This window comes from Branchiostoma floridae, chromosome 17 (genome assembly GCF_000003815.2).
Source record: "Branchiostoma floridae strain S238N-H82 chromosome 17, Bfl_VNyyK, whole genome shotgun sequence".
Lineage (NCBI taxonomy): Eukaryota > Metazoa > Chordata > Leptocardii > Amphioxiformes > Branchiostomatidae > Branchiostoma > Branchiostoma floridae.
This window is the reverse complement of record NC_049995.1, coordinates 3,753,996-3,760,884: the sequence shown is the minus strand read 5'-3', so window position 1 is coordinate 3,760,884 and position 6,889 is coordinate 3,753,996. Positions and strand designations below refer to the sequence as shown.

General features: G+C 39.4%; 1 protein-coding gene across 1 annotated transcript in view; it reads right to left on the bottom strand.

The window, feature by feature from the left end:
• Window positions 1-1,031, bottom strand: part of LOC118404760 (nitric oxide synthase, brain-like) — a 20,855-nt gene extending 19,824 nt beyond the window's left edge. Inside the window, exon 1 of the mRNA XM_035804087.1 lies at window positions 887-1,031. The gene's annotated coding sequence lies outside the window, so the exon portion shown is untranslated. The remainder of the gene's footprint in view (window positions 1-886) is intronic.
• Window positions 1,032-6,889: the final 5,858 nt, after the last annotated feature.

Sequence of the window (6,889 nt, the reverse complement as noted above, 5' to 3'; positions counted from 1 at the left end):
TGAGAGCAGGTTGCCAACACGGCATTTGTCTGAGAGTTGTCTAACGAACGAGTAACGTTTGGCAAGAAATAATGGTCTACAAATCGTGAATCACTGAGGCTTTTTTTAGAACACACCAGGTATATTTTCTGCCGAGAAGGCTTTGTACTATACATATTTCATGCCTTTGACCACAAGAAGCTTTTTGACTATCTTTTCATGGCCCCCTCTTTGCAAACATTTGATGTTATAATGTACAGTACGCTACATGGAATATTCGTGTTATTTAAAGATAACCAAAGAGTTATAATTTACGACAACTAATATAAGAATATTGCATCTTAATATTCCTTAAAAAGTCACATGTAGTATATAAGATAATATGTTAACACCCTTTTTACAACCAAAACCACAGAAATGTTGACCAGTCCTCATGCAATACATAACATGCCCTCGAGCAACCCTTTTCCATTTTACATATTCTACAAAAAAATCCCGGTATCTTTTGTATAAAATGTGTTAATTTTGCATGCAGTGAAACTCAACATTGTTGAAAAGGACCCACAGTGATTTTAGAATTGTAAAAAGACACAAGGACGGCGGTATGCCCTACTTACACCAAATAAGGGACAACTACTCTGATGTAAATCATATACTAGCAACATTCACCACTTGTACGCACTAGAAATGACATATTGTGTAAATGGGCGCCGTCGTATGATATGAAAAATAAGATGTGAGAAGTTATGATTGACTATGATAATACATTGTTTATAAATTAACTACTAGTACCTTTGAAAGCCTTGGCCCATATGTACTCCTGAAGCCAAGACAATTTGACACACATGCATATGCTCTGATGTTAAAACCTGAAACAAAATTTTCAAACCTAATAAGATATGCCTACCTTGTAAAGAAACTCCTTGAAGTTCTTTTCTATCGTTGCAAAACGCCGGGGTTTAAAAACAGGTGGTTTTGTTGGGCAGATCGCGAACAAGTGCTATTGCACAACTTCAGTGCATGTGAAGCGGGGCATGCTGGGTAAAGTAGTCTGAGCTAGGATGTTGTCTGCGTGACCTGACTGACCTAGGTGTGACACTTTCCCTAATAAAGTGACCAAACGTCACCCAATGATACTAGTAGATAACAAATTAATTGTCCTGCTGGGCCCGTATGCATACGGGTTGCACATATATATACATGATGCCTGTATGTGGGTACAGTATCTTTGGGTTTGGGGCATTTCTCACTGAAATGCGGCATACCGCAGCAAACTGCATCGAATGGCGAGGTAAATCTGTAGCAGCAGCACAGAACAGGTCAAGTTTGATTGATTTTCAGACCTTCTCCAGACCATGACAGTCGCGACCAACATCATCTGTGGCCGGGAGTTGGTCGGTGCTCGAGGTTGTCTACTAGCTTTTAAAAGTCGTCTGCAACAAGCGACTATTCATTTTGGAAAACAAAAGCCATGTAGGAGATCCTACCTTTTTTGTCAAATTCCAACTTACTTGTATATGATTTGTCAAATTTTGTTTTGTATTTATTATTACCTCCATGAAATGTCATGGAGGTTATATTTTACCCCGCGTTTGTCTGTCTGTGTGTCTGTCTGTGTGTAAACAAGATAACTCAAGAACGGCTGGGTGGATTGGTTTGATACTTGGTGTGTTGGTAGGGTGTGATGAAAGCTGGAAATGATTAGATTTTGGGCCCCCTAGCGGCTCCCCTTGGTACTGCAGCGCAACTTCCGGTTTTGCTATCTTGGTGTTCTGAACATGCTATGGTCACGATTTTTAAGTATTTGATAGCTCTTGTGCTCAGGAAGAAGTGACATAAGTTTGGCCCCCCTAACGTCTAGTTTTGGGATATCAGGGGCATTTTTGTCAAAAACTTCTGACGAGGATAACTCAAGAAGGGAACAACGGATTTTCATGATTTTTGGTACGAGGTATCTTGGACAATGTTGTACAAGATGAAATACTAATTATGCAAAATAGGAGCAAATTTGCATAATTAATGACAACATTCAATCATAGCAGTTTTTTCTATGTATCTCTTGTCTTGGACGTGATATGGTCTTGAAATTTAAATGGTAGATAGCTTTCAGTGTCATGACAAAGTGGAGCAAGTTCAGCCCCCTAACATCTAATTTAGGAACTGCAGGGGCGTTTTTGTCAAGACATTCCAAAGAGGATAACTGCAGAAAGGATTGACGGATTGGCATCATATTAGGCACGCGGGTACCTTAGGCAAAGATGTTCATAATGATATACATGTTATGCAAATGAGGACTTAATTTGCATAATCAATGAGGAAATTGTATAATTCCATTGTTTTCAATAACTGGACTTCAATAAATGTAACACATGTTAATTATGATAGGTGGAATATAAGCAGATACTAAATATGGTAATGAGGAACTTATTTGCATAATTTATGTAAAAATTGCAAAACCGCTTTATGATAATGGAAATTTTATAATTGTGACACGTGTACGTTTGTCAATGATGAACAACACCATGCATAAATTATGTTAATGTCTTAGTCATTTGCATGAAATTTACAAAAGCTCTAAATTTTCATGGAGGTATGAGGTCGCCGAACTCTAGTTTCATTTGATCATTTGTAATATAACTTCTATTCCATAAGTATACTTCACATAATGATTTCAACTTATGTGCATTTTTCGTTCAATTTGATTATGAATAATTATTATTTCTGTGACTTAGTTCTGGGGGAGGCCCAAGAAAAGCCACATATTAGGCTTCTGCCCACCCCCCGCATGTCCTTCATTTCTGTGTTTACATTTGTTTTTAAGCCATGTTATGTGCGAATAAAGAAAGAACTAGAGTTCCTCGAACACATATCTTCGCCAGATAAACAATTTCTATGGAAGATCGTTCTTCTTGAATGATTAATGTGTACGTGTATAAGTCCATATGTTATCTAGTCACATGTAGTGGTTGGTTGGATTATGAACATTGTGAGTAGATTAGTCTATTCTGTTGGTGTACATAATGCAGCAAATTTTTTGGCGATGTGAATGAATGTCTTTGCATAATCAGAACAATTTGTACAGGTATGACGTTACTGTTCTATTTTGTGTTGTCATAATTACTTTCGGAGAGCTGGTTATGTTTTGGGTAGCGTTTGTATGTATGTATGTATGTATGTATGTATGTATGTATGTAGAAACCAGCAAATTGAAGACCGGCTGAATGGATTGTAGTGATATTTGGTATGTGGGTAGGTCTTGGAAACCTGGAAACCACAAGAACACGCCGATAATTGCATTCGTCACTCACCAAACCCCGGCTACTGTTGTTCCTTCCAATTTACGGACCTTTTTAACTCACCAAGGGTCATCTAAGGGCCATATGTAAGGATTGCTACGACCCCCGCCTTGGTGGACGTTAGTTTCCATCTCATGAAAATAGAAAGTAAAGTTTTGCAGTCGCGAGTTAAGTCAGAGGTATTTTACAGAGTCAAAGGTTATGATTTCTGTGACTGTCCGATGACAGCCGCCTGTCACCTTTGGCGATTTGTGTTTCTCACAATGATGTCAGTTCTTTCTAGCCGACCTTTCCCTTACAATATGACATCTCTGTTAAGAGTTGAGGCACGCGTGGATAATTGACGGTGACCCTTTTGACCTAAGTGCTGTTCTGCAACATGTTGGGTTTCAGACATCCAAGGCTGTCTTGTCCCAGCACTTGGTCACTTGTTGTTTTAACCTAGTTCACAGATGTAGCTACTATGTGTTACAAGCCGTCAGTGTTCAATTATGTTATATTACTAACTTTACGTAGTGCTTATTCGTTTGTTTAGACCCTTGTAGTGTTACTGGCACATGGAACACCAAGTTTCCTTGCAGTCCATCATAAGAAAATACACCTGAAGTGTCTCGTAGATATTAGCCCTACATCTTTATATCAAGTGATATTCGTCAAGTTCCCTCTACTACATTTTTACCGTTCCCATTATAGTGTTGCTTTTATTGTTGATCTGTATATAGATATAAGCAACACTTGTATATAGATATGTTATATTTCAACTGCTATGAATCCTTTGCTGTGTGCCGTCGTATTGACATCAATTCAGCAAGCTGTTTAATTGCTTAATTTTATGGATACGTGTTGGACACGGTCAGGCTTTGTATTTTGCTAACATGAACCATGACCATTTATAGGCATTTTTTCAGCCAGTAGTCTCTACCAGACTCCAGCCTGGCGGAATAGTACACGGATGACCTGGTAACATCCCTGGTCAATCAGAATTTCATGCTTCCAAGACAACGTCTGTTTATCAGGGAGCCTCTGCTTCCACTGGCTCTGTTGACCTACTTCTTCTCTATTTTTAGACATCTATGGGTCGATTCAAGTCCTTTCAGGTGACTCCGTCAAAAGTATTTTTCAACCGTTATAGAAGTTTCCCTAAGTAATTATATTAAATACAGAGTGATTTATATTATTTGCATCTCATTATGTTGATAATCATCCAAAGTACCTACCTACCAAAAACAAAAAAAATATCCATCAATCCCCTCAGGAGTTATCCATCTAAAAAGTTACGAAATATAACACCCACTGCAATTCCAAACAAGCTGCTAGGGGGCCCAAAATTAGACCATTGACTCCTAGTACCAACAGCTATCCACCAGTAAAAAATCATGAACCTGGCACTTCTGTAAAATTTAGGCGCAAACTTTGATGCTCACTTACAGTACCAAAACAATTTGCCAGGAGGCCCATTATCGAACTTGACCTTCCTTTTTGTGTCCCCTACCTATCAACCAAATATCATTAGCATCCATCAAGAACATCTCGAGTTATCTTGCATACAGACAAACGCACTTACATACAAAGCCAGCTACGGCACCATAGGTAAAAGGTAGGTAAACCATTCTCGCACATGACAATCCTTTCCACAACCGCTACAGACCTGCCAAATATCGTGGAAATCGCCCAGCTACATTTTGACTTATGCTTCCCGAAAAAACACCCAAAAAAAATACCAAGCTCGCTAATGTACCATAGGAAAACGCCAGGTAACCCATTTTCGAACTAGGCATGCCTTTCAACAACCGCTACACACCTGCAAAAAATAAAAAAGTTCCATCCACAATTTCTCGAGTTATATCCTGTTGACCTACATACAGACCCAAGTCGGCAAAAACATAATCTTCTTGGCGAAGCTAAAGAAGGAAAGAATATAGGTCATATGATGTTAACTGTGTATATACTTTGTGTGACCCTTGCCTCTTCCCTCGTGACCTCAGTGAAAAGCGGCCTGCAGGTCAATTTGAGCTTTTATGAATAAACAAAGGTTCAAACAAACAAAAAGAAATATTATAATCGAATGCGATCAGAGAAGTGAACTGGAGTTAGAGTAGGAAATGAATTTCAGGCTACTCCGAAACCAGCGACGATCATGGTTGAGGATTGGTCGGGCCTAAGTCGTGGGGATGTCCTGAATGTGGGACAGAGACTTAACACTGCCCTACGTGACATGGAGGCCGTATTACATGCGGTGAGTAATTAATCCCCTTTTGATGACGCAAAACAATTATTGATACTTATCGGAAGGAGGCTATCAAAATTGACGCCATCAATATAACACACAATTTTATCATGATTAAAACTTAAGTAATTTCACATGATCATATATAAGTTGAATACAAGTTGAGTGTACTCTTCACGATCTTTGTTGTATTTTTGCATAGAATAAAAAAAAAAAAAACATACAAAACGAACTGCAGGTCATAATGCGTGGAACCCAAACATCCCGGATATAGCGGCTTGGCAAGAGCTCGAACAGAGAATCCATAGATTAGTCATAAGTCAGGATCAGCCTACATAAATGACTTGGGGACGTATCTAACCAAAGACGTCATATTTACATTAACGAGTTTATCAAATTGGGGACGTATCTGATTAATGACGTTATATAACGTCCTTGGTTAGATACATTATATGCGTCCTTGACCTAATTTATGTCTACATGGTATATTTCTCACCATGATACAGAATTGAGCTGTAGCAAATCAATCAGGTCTACCAATATTTACCACCTCTACCTACATCTGCCGGCCTCTGCTTTCATGTACAGGCCTCTACGTACACTTAAAGGCTTCTACGCACATCTACAGACCTCTACGCACATCTCCAGACCTTTACTGATATCTACATCTACAGGCATCTTCCTGCATGTAAATTTGCAGCCCTCTACCCAAATCTACAAACATCTCTACCTACATCTACAGGCCTCTGCCTACATCTACAGGCCCCTACCTACATCTACAGGCGTCTACATCTACAGACGTCTACCTACATCTACAGGCGTCTACCTACATCTACAGGCGTCTACATCTACAGGCCCCTACCTACATCTACAGGCCCCTACTTACATCTACAGGCGTCTACAGTCCTCTATCTACATCTATTCTACAGGCCTCTACCTACAACTACCGACATATATCTTCATAATAAACAGGCATCTACCCACATCTACAGAGTTCTACCTATATCCTCTCCGTAATTACATCTACCGTATCGAATAGATGGATAGCGATTGGCTAATTAAACGCTTCGGACGCATTGCCTACGCCAAATTGGTAAAAAAGGGCACGAATTTGTATTTTCTTAGTATTTTGCAGAAAAACTTACCTAATTGACTGTGATGTGATGACCTTGCTGTGGCCACCACAGCCCATTTTGCGACGGGAACGGAATCCTGCGTTCAGACGAACCACCGTCTCAAAAAACCTCAAAGTAGAAGATAAGATAGGAGATACGATTCATAGCGTTTCCCGACGTTATGACGCTGTTAAGAGGCCTCATCATATCGGAATTAGGGCCAAGATGGCTGACATGCACATTTTCAGACATACGAAGAAGCCTAAAAGCTT